Below are 18,181 nucleotides of genomic sequence, written 5' to 3'. Positions count from 1 at the left end.
ATTACTTCGGCACAGAAAAATAACAATTTCAAAACTTAGTCACAAAATACTACAGTACAAGCAAGATTGTAAAGTTGGAACTGTGTGCCTATTCAACTTCTTCTTCTAAGAGATGATTCTACTTACATCAAAATGAAAGTTCTCACCTAATTTAACTTTATCTCTCACTTCAGAATGTGACAATAAAAAACATATATTTTATCTAACTATCTCTTCATTTTAAAATATTTAATAAAAACAATTTCATGTGCTCCCACCAAAATAAGAACTACTCAAAATTGTGCAGATACTAAGAACACAGAAAACATCTGTTCAGAAATTCAATGTTATATTTTTTTTATTTATAAAGCTTACAGTGCATCACTAAATGATATACAGCTAGTGACCAAAAAAAACACATAGACAATATTCATACATCAAAATACAAACATGCCCACATTCTATATTTTGCTGACAGAGATCATTAAGAGGTTCTACTATTTTTCAGTGATTTACCTTTTAATTGGGAGGAGCAATAGGAGAAGACAGGCATTTGATAGGGCAAAGAAAAGGACATTTGTTTGGGAAATAAATTCCTCTATGACAATATAATCTACCACCATGAACAAGAATGCTTCAGAAAAAATACAGCAGTATCAGTAACTTACTTTTTCTTCCTAATTTACACACTATTACCTGAAATAAAGCAACAGGCTGATTTGCTACTATATTCAACAAAAACTATGAAGTTTCTTTAGCCCTCTCAGTTTACAGCCTTTTCCTGTATCATGTTTTTAACATGATCATTCTTGCCCTAATCACCTCCCACTCCATCACTGAAATGTACTTTTCCTGCTATTTGGCATTATTTTTTCTAATATCCTACATGGTAGGAGGATTGGAACTAGATGATCTTTAATGCTGCACCAAATTTTAACCATTCTATGATTCTATGACTCCATGAAATATAATTACTAATGCATATATTGACTCATTTTCATTAGGAGAATCTCCTCCATTAGAAAATTTTAGGGACATGTTTAAATCCCCATAAAAATAAATAGTAGGTTAATGATCCACTGAGAATCAGAACCTCAAATGAGGCAAAGCTGCTAAACTTGCACACAAAATCTATTGGCCCTGGGAAAAAAAAGCATACTCTATCAAAATGCTTAGGGACTGAAAATGTAAAGACATGCAGAGATTCAATCACTCTTCAGATCAGCAAAATCAAAACCTTCCAAGGAACTCTCAGAAGCAGCCATAATATACCACATCTCCTGTTTAGGCCCAAAAGAAAATGCTAGCAGCTGTATGACCTAACATATGTGAGATAGTACTGGCAGTGGAGATTCTGCAGGAAGCTCCATGAATTCAGAAGCAGGCCATTTGTGATGCTCAAATTCTAAAACCTTTAGTAGCATGAAGTGACAAAATTCTGGTAATAAGGAGTAGACTTCTTGAATATCCTGCATCTGATTGTGGGAGTGTTTTGTTGTCTTCACAAAGACAACTGTGAACAGAAAAATACTGTATCAATTCTCAGACCCAGGATCACTATGATCTAGATGAAGCAGCAGAGTAATAAAATATTCTGCTGCTAATACTTCAGGCCCATAAGCGGCAGATGTGATTTATGGAGCATGGTTTGGAAATGTGCACGCTGAACATCTGAAGACATGTCTCAACCACTGTGTTTATATGGTTTACAGCTAAACATAATGTCATCAACTTGAATTTAGACTTGGCCATACAAGTATTCACCTCAAGTGCTTAAAAGAGCTCCTTCCTTTAATTCCTTGTCAATACCAGCAAACAGGTAGTAAGTGAAAACCATTTTCTCTGGCCCAAGAGGAATTAAGCTCAGGATTAGATACCTACAGTAAAAAAAAATATCCACACCTAACAACGTGGTCTAGAACCTTTTAAGGTAAATGGAAAGACAACAGCACTGTGAGACATAACAGAGATCCATTCATTCAAGATCTGAGGATTATAAATTTAATGTCTCCACAGGTCACTATTTCTGCCCACTGCTTATAAAGGGACATTGCAAAACTTCTCAGCTGTGGATGTCTATCCCACAGATCAAAGTGACAGATAAAGCCCACCCACAACAGCCAGTGCTCCTCAACATTTTAATATTAAAATAAAAAGAACAACTGATTTTTATGAAAGAAGATACTCATTAAAGATTTTCAGAAATGGATGTAAATACAGATGAAGGAAAAAGAACAGACCAAAACAGATGTTGTAACCTTCTGTAATAGTAATCAGCATTTCTTCAGAATGAGGTTTTGCAACCTCATAAAGCCTGGAATCAGGATTACCTGTCTCAAAAATGCTGAGAAGGGAGAGGAAACCAGAAACAAGACTGCCTCTGATTTGCAACTCATTTGAAGCTAATGACACAATTACGCTGCCAGCTTCAAATGCCATTTGCAGGGAAAAAAAAAAAAACCATGGATGAAGGAAAAACATGAAATGTTTACATGAAAGAACTCGACCTTGTGTCTGGTAGTAGAAAATTTTTTTCATATGAACACACACCATGCTCCACAACACCCCCACAAAAAGAGCAGTCTCCTGTTTGAATAAATCTATCCATCTTTGCAGTGTGAATCTACCAGTAGGTACAGCCTTTGTTGCTAGAAAAACTGAAACTCATTAGAAGCCTTTGAAGAAGAGCTCTTGCATTAAGCCTTGTTTGGTTGGATTTTTGGATTTTATTTCTTTTAATAGGAGTCACAAACACCAAACAGCAAGCTAGAACAAAGAAGTTCTGTGTGACTGGTTTGGGGAACTGTGCATCTCCCACCTGCCTCATCTGCTGCCAGCCAGGCACACATCCTTCTGGAGTGCATGAGCACACCCCACTCCAGGCTCACTCCTATCAACTCTAGACAGTAGGTCACCTAAAGGGTAAGAAATATCTGTACAAAACTTCTGAAGCTCTTCCCGTTTCAGCTTGAAATTTAAACACACTGCAAACCTTTCCAGAAAATTCTCTTCTCACAAAAATATATCCAAACATATTTTAATTTAGCTGCTGTAAAAATCCATTTCAAAAAAGCATTTTTCTAAACATCAGAAAGCTACCTGATCTGAAAATTAGAACTACTCTAAGGAGAGATGAAACAAAAACTGAAAATAATACCAGTATTAAGTCAGACAAACAGAGACAGATGCTGCCTGGTTTAAAAAAAAACAAAACAAGACAAAAAAACCATTGCTAAAGAAAAACACTTTGACTTGGACACCCAAAAGGAACAAAGACCCTGGAACATATTCTGACCATTTCTACCACACAAATTCACAAGAGGACACATGATCACTGTCTTGTGGATACAATCACATAAAACATGTGTCCCATTTCAGCTCCTCAGATACACAAGAAATGCTCAGTGCAAAAGTACACATTGCCTGTAGGCACTCCAAGAAAAGCACTGGGTACCGTGAAAAGCACAGGTGGAGACTACAATTCTGAGACCTTTTCTGAAGTTCATCCCAAGTTACAATTTGAACTTGTTTTCCTAAAACTTCCTAGAGTTTAAATCCAAGCTCAGCAATCCACCAATTTAAGCAAAATAGGTGTGCATGAGTAAAGAAGTAAAAGAGGGTAATTCTGTACTTAGGAAAATCCATTCCTGTGAAACAAAATGGTACATGTAATAATTATTTTATTTTAAAACTTAAGATTAGAAAGACAGCATAAACCATTTCTTATACACAGAACTGAAGTTGGAAAACTAGCTATGCATATTAGCAACGCTTTTGCAGGCATTACCTGGAAAGAAGTGTAATGCATAGCGACATCAGATTGTTTCCTGGATTTTTGTGGGGTTTTTTTAAGCCATGTACTGTAATCCTTAATTCTGAGATAAATAATAAAAGTGCATTGTTACATTTTTCCTTTCTGGTATTTTTTCCTTTTGTTATCCTTTCACGTAACACTTTCTTGATTTTCCCCCTTATTTCTGAACACTAACTTGCAGGACTAAAAATAAGTAAGTACCTCAGAACAAAGTGTTTAAATATTCCTAAAGATGGTTTTCCTAATGTAAAATTGCAAAGGAACGAAGAAGGTAGAAAACATTTTTCAGCAAACTTCTGAATGAACATGACTGCAATAAGTCCATCTAAACACATTTTTATTAACAAATTAATGTATTTCAGAGGGACTCTGAAGAGCTGTGACAATCACAGCATACAATATAGCAGTGCAAAAGATTTTGCTTTAAAAGTCTGACTACTTTAAAAGTATTTGACTAATAGATATTACAGCTACTGTACTGACCTATGCTACATTCAAAACTTAAGTTTCACATTAAATTGTCCCATAGGAATATTAACAGCATATAATTTTTTTTAACAATATGCATATTCTACACTTACTGTACTTTAACAATCCCATAGGAATAAAGTCTTTGGTCCTTTTCAGATAAGTCTGGAGGAATGGGAAGTTGAAAATAAATCCTGTTCTATAGGAAAAAAAAAAATAAGGCGGGGGAAGCACTGTACCATGTGTGCAGCAAATGTTGCTTAAAGGAAATTTTAACTAGACCCAGCGAGTGATGAAAGTACAATTATAATTCAGGATTTATTATAATAGTTTTGAAACACAAATAATGTATTTAAAAGATCTTAAAATGTAAGTTTGCCACCAACCTGCACCTGCTAATACGGAAAATACATCATTAATAAGGTATTGAGCTATATTTAACCAAGTTTTATGACCCAAGAGATATATTCAAGTAGTAAGTGAAAATACAAGTATAAATAATTTTTTTCAGTAAACCAAGTCAGATCTGTGGTTCTATGGTGTATCATTAAATTTGCATTAAGCAACTTCATATCAAAACTCTTCACCTTATTAAAAAAGTTGTGGCACGTAGTTTGGGCCTAAAAACACTACTTAAACTGCATTTTAGAAATGTAACAACAATAGGAATACTTATTTCCAAGTCTTTACACTCAAGAGTTAAGATGCAGTTCTGAACATATGTTCATTTAACTGAACAGGTTAAAAAAACTACCAATTCAAACACTCTACTCTAGGGGAAAATAAATCCTAACTAGCAGGATAGGCTACTCATTAAAGCTGAACTTGGACAAGTTCCAGAATAAATTTAAGGAAATATGAACAAGCAAGTCTTGCTGTGTAGTGGCATGGAGTGAAAATGAATCTGTCCTAATTAAATGATTTTTAAATACACTTTGGTTGTACCCAGTTTGCTGACAAACTGTAATACATACTTGCTGAAATATTTGAATAAATCTGGCATACCATTAAAGAAAATAGTTTTCTTTGCTATTTTTTAACAAAAATGTAATTTGGTCCCTATTATACAGCATGCATAGGCACCAATATAACCAATCCATGTACGTTCACAGGCCTGTTATGAAATATTTTCAGTTTGTAGACTTTAGGAACAGCAACTCATTCTTGTAAAATCAACACCTCAGAGTGATTGAAAGAATATAGTGGTGAACAGCTGGCTCCAAAGGTTTATACAGAGTCCCCAGCTGCAAAACTGGAACCTGCAAAATGTTTGAAAAAATTTGATTTTTGCTATTACTCATATCCTGTACAGTAAAATACGATTAGTTCATTTTTTCCAAAATAACAAAACCAGGAACCTGCTACTAGAACCTAGCAATTGTGGCCTTAGAAGAACCTGAATGTAATTCAAATGCCCAAATAATTTCTGTCAGCATTTGCACACCTGTCCTCCTAGGGAACCAGAAAGTGTACACTGGTCTTATCAGACATGAGCAAAGGCTTTATTTACATACCTATAACAAATCTGTATTTCTACTTAATCTGATGTTTCATATCTAATTTTTTAAAATATGAAGATTTTGATCCTTTTTCTTAAGTAACTATTATTACTAAAGGAAACAATGTCTAGCTCCTTAAAGACAAGCAAGCATCAAACCTCTGAAGGAAACACATAGGAAGGGAAATGGAAGTATTATTACTTGAAATGCCAAAATGAAGTCACTGTTATTCACAAAAAAAAATCCAAACATAGCATATGTCCACATATACTAACACAATTTTCAGTCTTCAAAGAGCAACATACAATTATTCATGCCAGAGGATCAAGTTAGCTACTATTTAAAAAACCCCAAGCAATTAAACTTGCTTTAGAACACTTCATTCCAAAATCATCTCCAAGACTGACATCTGCAACTTCTGCTTTTTTACAGACATCACTAAAGGCTGCCTGGTATCTTATATTATCACTGAGATAGTTGAATATTCAGGAGCTGCAGCTTCTTTGGCCTCTTACTTATAGGAATCACTGCTAATCATACAATGTATTACAAGGGAGAAAACAATGAACTTCAAGGTTCACCAAATTTTTTCTTTTTTTTCCAGTAAATTGAAACATTAACTTGTTATTTCTGAAAATTTTAGATATGGGATTAGAAGAGAAAAATGCTATCATTTTAAAATTGACTTCTGCATAGGTTTTTTAACATAAATTCTGAAATATTATGATGAAGACACTTTTGCAAAGTCTTCAGTCACATGCAAACTTTAAAAAAATCCCCACAGATTTCCTTGAAACAATTGTGAAAAAAAAGAAACAATACAGGCAGAGTACAAACTTTAATATGGCTTAGAAAATGAACAGAGGCTATCCATTCTCAATTCTCAGTATAGTGTGTGTTTTAATGAAACAATAAAATTCAGCTTTATACAGCACAGCAAAAATCAATGCCTATTACAACCACAAAAATCGTGAAATTAAAAAAATATCTAAAATGAAGAAACCTTGGGGAAAAAAATTCCTTTTAAGCAAAGAATGCACCACTCTGGACATGTTAGAAACTCTAAACTTAGGTTGTTTTTAAAATAATTGTATTCATTTTGTCCCATCTGGGCATTAAAGTTATGACCATTAGATTAAAAATTATGATTGCTGCATGCAAGTAATAATACTGGTTTGTGAAGCAGCAAGAAGTAAGAAACAGTGACCTGTGCTATGAGACAGTATGAGAAGAAAGTGTACAAGAAAAAACAAACACCTGGAAAGTGAAGGTAGGAAAGTTGTAATTTTGCCAACATGATTTGAGCCTAAGATCTGTGGAATAAATGCTTCAGAAAGCAGGCAAGAAAGCAGTTTATGATCACTTCTAGCTTGGTCATTGCCTATTCACCTCAAAACGCAATAGATCCGAATCAAAAATTTGTTGATACCAACAAGGGGCTGGGGGTTTTCAGTCTTATTTTTGGACACATGATAAACTAAAGTGGCTGCTGAAATTGCAATGCAGTAATACAATAAACTTGAAAGGTGCATTAGAGAAACATATTTAGGATGTTTAGCTCAAATTCAGCTTACTGACTCATCAATGGGACAGATGCTAAAGATCTGAGCTGCCATCAAACCACAAGTGAACGTCAGTGACTAAGTCCTATTTCTTTCTTTGCAAAACACTTTTTTTAACTAGTTAATACTTGTCTCCAGAAAAAAAAAATCAAAGTGATATGATAAATAATTTAATATATAAAATAATGAATTACAACTGCCCTGCTCTGAGGAGATAACAAGCAGACCTGAGTCTTCTTTATGCATTTAAGTTTTGATGGGTGTAAACCATACATATTAAGCACAGACTTACATCTTTCAAGAACTGCATCTTCAGAACTCTACAAGGTGTAGGGTGGAGATCTAAAATAAAAGGGGTAAGAAACTTTCCTCTTGGAATGCCCTAACTTTTTTAATCACTTAGACTTTAAATACCCAATGTTTCTTTACTTCGGCCAGAAGGTCGAATTTTTTTACTTGGATGTAGGAATCCTCCTGTTGTTGATGGTGGGTGTTAGTGAGAAGAAGAGAAGTGATATGACAGTTGCATTATGTTCCAATGATAAAGACCATGAGAAAAATCAGTATACATTATAGCAGCCAAAAATCAAAATGTATTGCAAACTAAAAAAAGACAGAAGCAAGTCTGGAAAGAAGCAGGGACATTCAATAGGGAATCACTGGCTTAATGAAGGTAGTGCCAAGGGAATCAATCATGTGAAAAGCAGAGGACTTTTCACCTACATTTTAATTGTGCCTGGTATCTTTTCCTGAGAATGAGATCCTATGTGAAAAAGCAGCAATGCCAAACTAAATTATGCCAGCCACCATTATCATTTATCTTGTAGGTAAATGTTAGCTGTTGGTGGGGAACAAGAAGGAATCAGCTGAAACTTGCTGATGATGTAACTAAACAGCTGCAGATAAACAAAACCACCAGAGGTGGCCAGGGAAAAGTTGCCAGTGGCCATAAACCTCCAAACCACAAAGACCTGTGTCTATTAAAACAAAGCAAGCATTACTTTTTTTTATAGCTTTTATAAATCCAGCACCATTGCTTTGGATACTAGAGTGTATCCAATCTCAGGAGCCACCAGGGTGGTTCAGGGTTTGGGGAACTGGCTTCCCACAGTGCAAACCTGCTTTACTGTCTAGGGAAGTAACCCCATCCTCTCCCTTTCCCTCTCCTCTTTCCCCCTTCATGCAATCCCAGAAGCAGCAGAAACAGCCATTAAATCAATCCTCTAAATCTGCCACACAGAACCACACACAGAACCATTTGGTTGCCATTAGCAGGTAAAACAGGGAGCCAGAAGGGCTCAAACATGCTGGTGCTCAGTGAAGAAAACTGCACTGACAAACCCAGTTCAAAGGTCTTCTTGGGAAATAACACAGTTTCAAATTCCTTGCTAAAGATTTAAGAGCTGAACACAACCCCAATTTGAAGTAAACACTAACAACTGCTCTCAGCAAAAAAAATTGTCCAAAAAGGTGAGTGAATTATGATTTGGGGACTTGGTGAATTTCTTCTACTAAAAACTTCCACATGCTGTTTATTTTCTTTCACAAATAGATAAAATATTTTGGTGGGAAAATAGGAAATTAATACTGATAGGAAAAAAAAGTTATTTAAAATTCTGGCAAATTTTTTTATAACTAGTCAGAGCAGTAAGAAGGTGTATGTCTGCATTAGCAAAACAAAATTAGTATTTGAACAAAATTATTACTGTAAATAGAGATGTCACAAAGCAAATACACAGGACTTAAAAAACAAAGCTGTACTTCTGTATCTGAATTCTGTTAAACCCAGAAACGTAAATCACAATGGCTTGGGTTGGGAGAGCAATCCTTTAAATTCAACCTTGCTGCTAAATAAAAGGACTTAACTCTGTGCCTTACAGTACCTCAAAAGCCAATTCCATTACCCTTTAAGAAAGAAGTTACAGTATGAAAAAGAAGTTGCTGGAAACAGGGAAGCATGTTTTGCTTTTCTGATTACCAGAAAAGCCTTTAATATAGCAAAGGATGGATCAAGGGTGTATTCAACAGCAAGGACATGAATGGACAAGGTGTGCTAATGGTTCATATGTACATACTGCATAACTGCAGAAGGAGTACAAAGACTTTAAAATTAGTATTTTGTGGCCTCATTAAGTATCAACATCAAAAGAATTTTAAAGGCTATCAAAAGTTATTTAAAGCAAAATATTAAACCTCAGTAAAAGCATAATACTTTATACTTCAAAGACTAAAATTATTGTTAAATCTAAATTTACCATCTTTAAGCATTGATGCTGGCATTACTTTACACCATTCATTCCTCAAAAATAATACAAGCTTTGAAGCAGAGTCTATGGATATAGTTTCCCTGTGTTCAGTTTTGATCTATTCACTGTGTCTCATAACATCTACTCAATTAATTAAAAACTCCACATGCCCTAGTGAGTCTTCAAGACCATCAAAATTATCACATACACACATAATGAAGATATTGTCAGTAAAACCCATAAAAGAGATATTTTCTTCTATTATATATATATATATATATATATATATATATACACAGCCAAATCCAACTTGTATACAAAATCAAATATATAAAAGTACTTTTGGAGCAACAGACTAAGTCAGTGACATAAAAGTGCCATACCCATTTGCTCATTAAAAATATGAATGTCAGATTCTTAATTCTCTCATTCTCCCTGGATATTTCTTCATTATCAAATAAATATTCTAATTGTGTTTACGAAATATTTCTTTCCATTCAATTGTTCATTTTGAAATCATTCATTAAACTCAAAGAAAAAACTAGTTAAACATTAGAGAAGAAAAGAATCATTCGCTTTTGTTTAAAAAAATACACACATTATAATGAGGAAAAAACATCTGACCAACTGAAATTCAGTTCAATCCACGATTTTTATATTGGTGTCTGAACAAACATAACCATTTCCATTTCTTGCATTGATGCCAGAAGTATCTACAACAGGCATAATGATTTTCAAATTTGATAAACAGGTTTTATTCTCATAGTTTATTCAAGAGCTCCATATCCCACCTGAGCATGCCTTTCCTTTTCTCTTTTTTGTTGTTTGTTTAAAAGGCCCTCTAACATTCCCATCCAAAACACAGCATGCCAAAAAAAATCTAGTTCAGAAACTGGGAGCTGGTGTCCTTTAGAAGATTAACACCTAATGAGAAACAGACAATGTTTACCAAACACACAGATCCAAATGGAGATCCAAATGCTCATATGCATTCAACACCATACCTCAATACTCATTCAGTGCTGTTCCTCAGTATGCACACCTGACAGGTTACTTTAACTTCCTTTAAAAGGCATTGCTAAAGAAATAGTAATAAAAAATACAAACCTATAAACAATTAGGCTAGAAGTGATTGAGTAAAAATGCTGAGAATGCATATTGTTTATGTGTAAGGAAACAAACCCTCAGTTTAGAATCAAAGAGACCCAGATCCATGAGAAGGACTATTCCTTGAAAAAGAAAAGGCACCTCTGGGTCACAGAGGGAACAAGCATGAGAATACAGCAAACAAATTATATTGGACACAGGACAGTATGTTTCTTCCACCTAGAGATGAACGCACACACAGTAAAAATTGTAAGGTATTACAGACAGTTGAACATCTATGTGTGACTTATATTTGGGTTGAGTCAAGATAAAAACAGTTTGTTTTTTAATAAAGTGTTTGCAGTCACCATTTATCATGGTTATCAGCTTCACTGAGAGTCATATTTAATGTGCTAGTAAGAGTAGGTGCATAATTTAACTCTGGTTTCTGGTACCTCACTTCAGGTGGTATTGACGCCTACCACTTGAGAGTGAAGCCCTTAGAGTCAAAAAAAGATATGCTACAGTTTTGGCCAGTAACATGGAAATGCTCCATAGGCATAATGATGGAAAACATTAAAAAATAACCAGCAATTCTACACAGCTTAATAGATAAGCATATAGCTTATTCAAGAAGCAAACACACAGCTTTGGTGAAGGTGGATTATTTGGTACACAAGGTGAACAATACAATATAGTTCCCTGTCGAATTATTATAAGTCCTAATGAATGAAAAGCCTTTTTTTTCAAGGTACTGTATTAAACAATTACAAATTTTTAAAACAGTGCTTCAAACCCTATCAACTCCCCTGGCATTACCTTAAAAAGAAGATGCAAAGAAAAAGGTGAAACATAAGAGAGCAACTGCAACACTCAACTACAGCTCTTCAGAATTCTGTGTAATAACCAACATTTGACTGGGGCTGGATGGCAGAACGACACCACAAGCAGTTTCAAGCATCCCTGTTTGCCAGCTATGGAGGCTGAGTGCTGGCTCCATTAATGGTCTGTGCTGTGTGTACTGGTGACCTGCTCGCTTGCTCTCTGCCAGCCTCAGGCCAGGACAGCTGGCACTTTTTCTAACAATGCTGAAGGGATCAAGCATGTCAGAAGCAGTCCTCAGTTTGAAGCTTCAGTATATGTCCTTCTTAAATCTTTTTTTTTTTTTTTCCTGCCTTTTGGGAGCGGAAAGGAAAGCTACAGGTAGATACGTATATATGAATTGAGACATGAGAAAACACCAAGCCTCAGGGTAAGAGATGGGTTTCTAACAATACATTATTTAGCAGCAGAGATGCCAGCACAGATTCTATTTCTCTTCATAATTCACAGATTCACTTAAGAGGCAGAAAAAATGGGCACCAAACTGCAGATAAAATTCTGGAGAAACAAAGGACAAACTTCGTGCAAAGAATTGCCACCAGTGCATTTTTCTAGCCAGATTCTCCATGGGTAAAGCCTCACAGCAGAGAATATCACTGAGAATCCTAACAGGTCCTTTTATACAGATAATGTTGCCGCTAAGAGAAAGAGAATTTCTAAATATATCTACTGGAAAAGAAATATATATCGGAGGTTTAGTGTTTAGTTTTTCTTTAGGATCTATGCTATATAAGAGCATTTCAGCTTTAAGTTTTTAATAACTTTCACCAGTCTCTAATCAAAATGCAGCTTCAACCCTGAAAATCCTTCACATTTTCAAATACCATTTGCTTGTTTCTAGTACAAATGCCAGCAAATCCTAATGGCAACGCTTACAAAAACCAGGATTAACTATTCACCATGTGCAATCACTTTCCCTGAGCACATATTACTTAACAAGCTTGATTTACTTTCACTGAAGAGACTTGACAATTAATTAGTGTACGTAACTACACTGGAAACACTCCCAATGACTACCCTTTAGCATCAACTCTGCTAAATTTCCTCCTCATGGACAAAACTGAAAAATACAACTGCTTCCAATTTACATTGATTATAAGTGCACTTTCAACAGATTTGCTGAATGTTGACTGCCACATCTGCTGAGAAACAGTAACATTTGATCTGGACTTGATTTTTAAAAAAAAAATTAAACTTGAGGTTTGCAACTGAAGTTAATTTGTTGTTACACTAATCAAGCTGCAAGTCATGTACTCATAACGCACAATTCCTTCTGCTCCAAGCACTTTTCTTGGTAACCAATAACAGCTCCTTTCAGAACAGTACAATTGAAAAGTGCCCCAAAATGTTCTTGTTGAAACTTAAAATGTTCATATCTCTGCAGATTAGAAATGCTCCACAAAAGTTCTTTAAACATCTCCATCCTTAGTTCAATACACAACGCTTGTGTATTTTATAAAGCAAGATGTGTTAAATCAATGAAAACTACTTCTGTTAAAGCTGTTACATCACCCTACATTGCTATTCACAATATGCTATACTATATTAACATACCTACTCCTCTGAGTGTGTCAGTCACTGCTAACCAAATGTCCTACCAAAACCAGCTACCAATAAATTAACTTTTTAAAATGTGATTTAGTATTATGTTTTTTGATCTATTTACTAGGCAATAGAAGAGAAGTGGACAATGCTGAAGCAATCCAGCATACTCCTTACTGTGCTGTTCTGACAGTTCACACGTGAGGCAGTACTACACAACCATCTCTTCACAACCCAAGAGAATTCATGTTGTGCTCTGCTTTTGCATAGCTCCTATCACTGGCATATCTCTATAGTTCAAACAGGTCTTAACACGTGCCAGTTCTAACTGGAACAACGCTGAGGTGACTGAAACTCCCCTGTCCCATGCACTGAATGCATCTGTGCAGGCATTCAACCCCAGATCTTTTTCTGTTTTGAAGAACACCCCAAATTTTTATCTGGCAGTTAAATTCAATTACTGACATAATTACTAGACACAACTGAATGCTACAAAATGAGTTTTCATGTGTTTTCAACCTGTTTCTGCTTCTGACCCAAGAAATGAGCATACCCCTCAACCGTCCACGTGAAATGCAATCCACACCCAATCTAAACTGGCATTGCTCTTGATCTACTGTGACTAGCCAATAAAACAGGCTGCCAAAATTAAGACCTAAGTGTCGATTTCTGGGAAAACTTCCTAGATTTATGATCTAATGCTCACAGTTTGTGGATAGCTGGCTCTGTGTTACCTGCTAGTAGGATCTGCTTGACTCGTACAACTGCACTGAATGTCATGACAGCTAAATCTCGTGACTCTCAAGATCACAAATCTACTATGATTTCTAGTCCGACGCAGATTACTCTACTGGACATGCATTGCAAAGATTTTTAGTCAAAAAAGTGGCAAAACCAGACAGTTCACCTGATCCTCCATTATACGCTTTTATTCCTCTCTTCGGTCAACAGCAAATTCTAAAATCTCCTACTGTCATCACAGTAGCACCTTGCTGGTAAAGGCTATGTCAGCAGAACCTAATTTCCTTGCTAAATAACTTTTTGCTGTGTAAGAAGCCAGATCTTCATCTACCACTCTGCTTGCAGATCAACATTATTTGTTCTCATCCTTGTCAATTCATGGGGATACCATTAAATGTACACGATTTTTACAAGATGACCCCTGAAGCAGACATGAGCCGGTGCACATATTGGCTAGAAACTATAGTGACCTTACTCAGTTGTGTAATAAGTCTAAGAATTAATTCTAAAAATAAGAATAAAATGGTATGGCATACCAGGTACATAGCTTTGATCCAAAGAGGGACATTTGCCTCATAAGGGGACACATGATGCAAGAAAATGGAAGTAATGCCATATAAAAATACAAACACCTTTACAATAATAAAAGTTTGATAAAAAACCTATACACTAGTAATGAGGGAGTTAAGAGTCCTCGGCTTTTGTAATGTTAATATTAAAGCTAGAAAATAAAACAGAAACTAAATTGTGTGTACGAAGCAACCTATGTCACAACTACACTATCATAAAATCAAAATAAAAGTGAGGAAGTTAGGTAAGAAAACAAAATGCTGATGCTCAGGTTGGTAGCAAAGTGTATTTCTCAAAATCTTTGCATAACAGTTAGCCAAAAGGCAGTTGTAACCTTATGTGCTAAACTACTCTAAATGAAGCAGATAATAAGGACACAGTAAATGTTTACCTTTACAGTTAAATCTGTGTTGTAATATTAAGCACAGAAATGCTATATAAATGTTCATTAGTGTTCATAAAAAGAGCCTACAGAAAATGCACATATTCATTCCATGTGAAGAGCACTGCATCTAAATTTCCTAAATGATCTTTCAGAACTGTAAGTGCACATATTAATAAAATAACTATGTCAGGTCTGCAATTCACAGCTTTCATGAGTGAAACAAGTGACAGATCTCTGGACAGCTGAGGTGCCCAGCACATGACACATGACTGACTTTAACAGCAAAGCAAATTTTAAACTTTTGTCAGCTTTTGTCCATAATGATTACCACTTCAATAGAAACCCTGAAGAAATGAAACTACAGTGCCAACACAAATCAAGTCTCCTGTTACCAAAAATCCTTCTTCATCAGAAAGATGAATCTTAATGGAGATTAGCACACTCTATGTATTTAAGCTGAAATTTATTTCTTAAGACATTCTGCAGAGAACAGCTCAAAATAAAGAATCTTTGCAGAAATTGTATCTATTAAGCATCTCAAAGACTGCTCCTTGTTTACTAATAATTATTGAGATCTAATTGCAAGTTTCTAGTCAAGATTTTTGTTCCGACAGAGTAAAAACTTAAGAACAATCAATTAAATGCTCTGTACTCTAATAATTCAAGTGCAGACCATAAAGTTCTAGATAATAATTTACCCAGCAGATCCTCAACTTCTTTATAAAAGCTTAATTCACGTACCCAAATTTAACATGACTAGCTGTTAGTCAACCCTGTACTGGTGCTTCCTTGGAAGTGGCAAATTAGCAGCTATTGCTCTGGTATCGAAATATAAAGAGGGGACTCACTATCAAGAAAACAGATCTCTCTAAAGAAGACTACAGGACCAAGAAGCTGAACAGAAAGGAATCGGGGATAATGATCTAACCTTCATTTATAACCTTATTCTACCAGAGCTCAGAGTCTCAAAACCTGTCACAGGTAGAGACAGTAAGTGAAAAATTACCTGGAGACACAATAAAGAAGAACAAAAAACACAAGTCTGGAACACTTGTTTAGAGAAGACAGGCTAAGAAAAGCAATAAAACAACACATATAGGTCAAGTGATATCTAGCTCAAAATATAGACAGGACTGAAAGATACCAGAAAAATTAAAGGAAGGCTATTACAAATACATATTCTGTACTGTTAATTTAGCATTCTTCAGAAGTACAATGAAGTGGTATTTTAGGAGTGATAGAAGGTTATAACACTGAAGTGTCTCACACCAGATTACCTCATCTGTTACCACAGACATTGAAGCCAAAAGAACAAAAGAAAATCAGCTAATTCCTCCCAAGATTTCTGTTTGGCAATAAACATTCTTGTCATTCACGCTAGGCTTTTAACCATATTCTGTTAATTCTCAGTTGGTTTTAGACATCCTCCTGAAAACTGCTTTACAATCTGGCATGCAACACTAAATAAAACAGTAGTAAAATATTGACATTAACATTGTATTTTGCATCTTGTTACACTTGACAAAAACAAAAGACCAGATGGTTCGTACTTTCCAATAAAAACAGATTAGCTATGCAATTTAAAAGATATCCAAGACTTAGTTAACTAGTGAGTTTGAGCACATTTCTTTTAAACAAAGAAAGTGTAGTAACTAAAAGATACATCAATTTAATAGGTAAACAGCACTTTATGATTGTTTATGGTTATTTACTGGAATTTACTGGGCTGACGTTGCTGAAATTTTATCTGTTAAAACATCCTGCTAATGTTTATTAACTAGATTTTAAAAATTAATATTACTACAGTATTTTATACACTGTATATAACAGTAATTTTGAGATTATTGTACTGAAACTAGAAAAGAAACCTATTCTACTGATTTATGTCAGAAATAAAGCTGAGATTTTCACTGCTAACTCAAAACATACTACCTAAGGGATTCCGTAACAGTTCATAAAATGTCTTTGTTTTTAAAAGGTATGGTCTGTGGTATGTATTTTCTACAAAGAAATAGAAGAACACATGTAGTATCAGATGTGTGTACTTTAAGAAACTCTGGAATGTGAAATCCACAAATCCAAATAAAGCAGGTGGTATAATTTGGGAGGGAGGACTGAATTTAAGTTTAATGACATTACCAGGTTATCCTACCAGACTAATTCTCACTCACTGCATGACTTCAATGAAGCTCTCAGTCCTCATGCTGATTTCGATTTAGCTGAAGTGCTATTTGATGCGTTTCATCTGGACTTTTATTCACTTCAAACTACACTTCATTTAAGCAGGCTCCTGCTGTACTCATTTGTTTTTCTACTTTATTACTCACAAATTGGTGTTGCTTAGTTTAGATAAATTGTTGGAGCAAGTTCATTTTATAAAGTTTTGTTATTCGTTAACAAATAAATAAGCCATAGAAAGAGATCATATCACAGGAAAAAAGTGAGAAAACCACCAAAACACACTAGAACACAGTACTACAGTAAGTAGTAATATCTTCTAATAAATGCCAATAGATATTTTGCTGTTTTAAGGCAGGACCATTCCCCTGCCTCCACTCCCCAAAACTACAGCTCCTTCCAGCTGGGCATGCATGGTAATACAATGCATTTTTAAAAGAGGGACACAGAGAATGTGAGAGAGGCAGATTACATGAGAGAATCCAAGAATGCACGAGAGAGAGAATGTAAGGGCTAGATCAGGAACACGAGACAGAGTGAGGGCAAGTGTGAAACAGTGCACAGGGAAAAGCACAAGAAACCAAGCATGAGCAAGCAAGAGATGGAGCACAGCAAGCACAAGCACATTCAGGAGAAAGCAGAAGCTCTTGAAGACCATGAACTTGTCAGATGACACATTTATTTAAAAATTCATCCTTAATTTTTTTTTTTATTTTGCACAACTAAATATGGGGTTTAAAATATAATAAAGAAATTTAAGTTTGCCATTCAACACTGATTTATTCATGCAGTTTGCTAACCAGGATTAGTAACCAGAGCTTAGTGTTAAATGTCAGATAACGTAAGGAAAGGCTGTCAGTTGTAAAGTCCTGAAGCATTCTGATTAGTGCTGATTATAGGGCATCCTGGAAACTTTTTTTTTTTTTTTTAGCAAAATGGTACAACACAACAGCAACTAATTCAAAGTCATTAATACTTTTGTAAACTATTGATAGAAAAGATGACAAAGTCAGTTAGGCTGCTACCACCTGGTGGTGTGCTGATAATGCTAAAACCCATTTACACTTAACATGGTATCACAGCCTGTGAAAGAAAAATTAGTATAGTCTTTACATGACACTAAGAATAATCATAGTAGGCTTTTTTGTATAATCCATTAAGGTTACACAAACAAATGAATCTTCCAAATTAGCTATTCAACACAATGTTTGAAACCAAAGTATTTAACC

General features: G+C 35.1%; 1 protein-coding gene across 1 annotated transcript in view; it reads right to left on the bottom strand.

Annotated features, from left to right (window-relative positions):
• The window catches only part of VPS13B (vacuolar protein sorting 13 homolog B), a 429,974-nt gene that overhangs the window by 335,259 nt on the left and 76,534 nt on the right, over positions 1-18,181 (bottom strand). The window lies entirely within an intron of this gene.

This window comes from Cinclus cinclus, chromosome 1, assembly GCF_963662255.1.
Source record: "Cinclus cinclus chromosome 1, bCinCin1.1, whole genome shotgun sequence".
NCBI lineage: Eukaryota > Metazoa > Chordata > Aves > Passeriformes > Cinclidae > Cinclus > Cinclus cinclus.
This window is presented reverse-complemented; position numbering and strand designations above follow the sequence as displayed.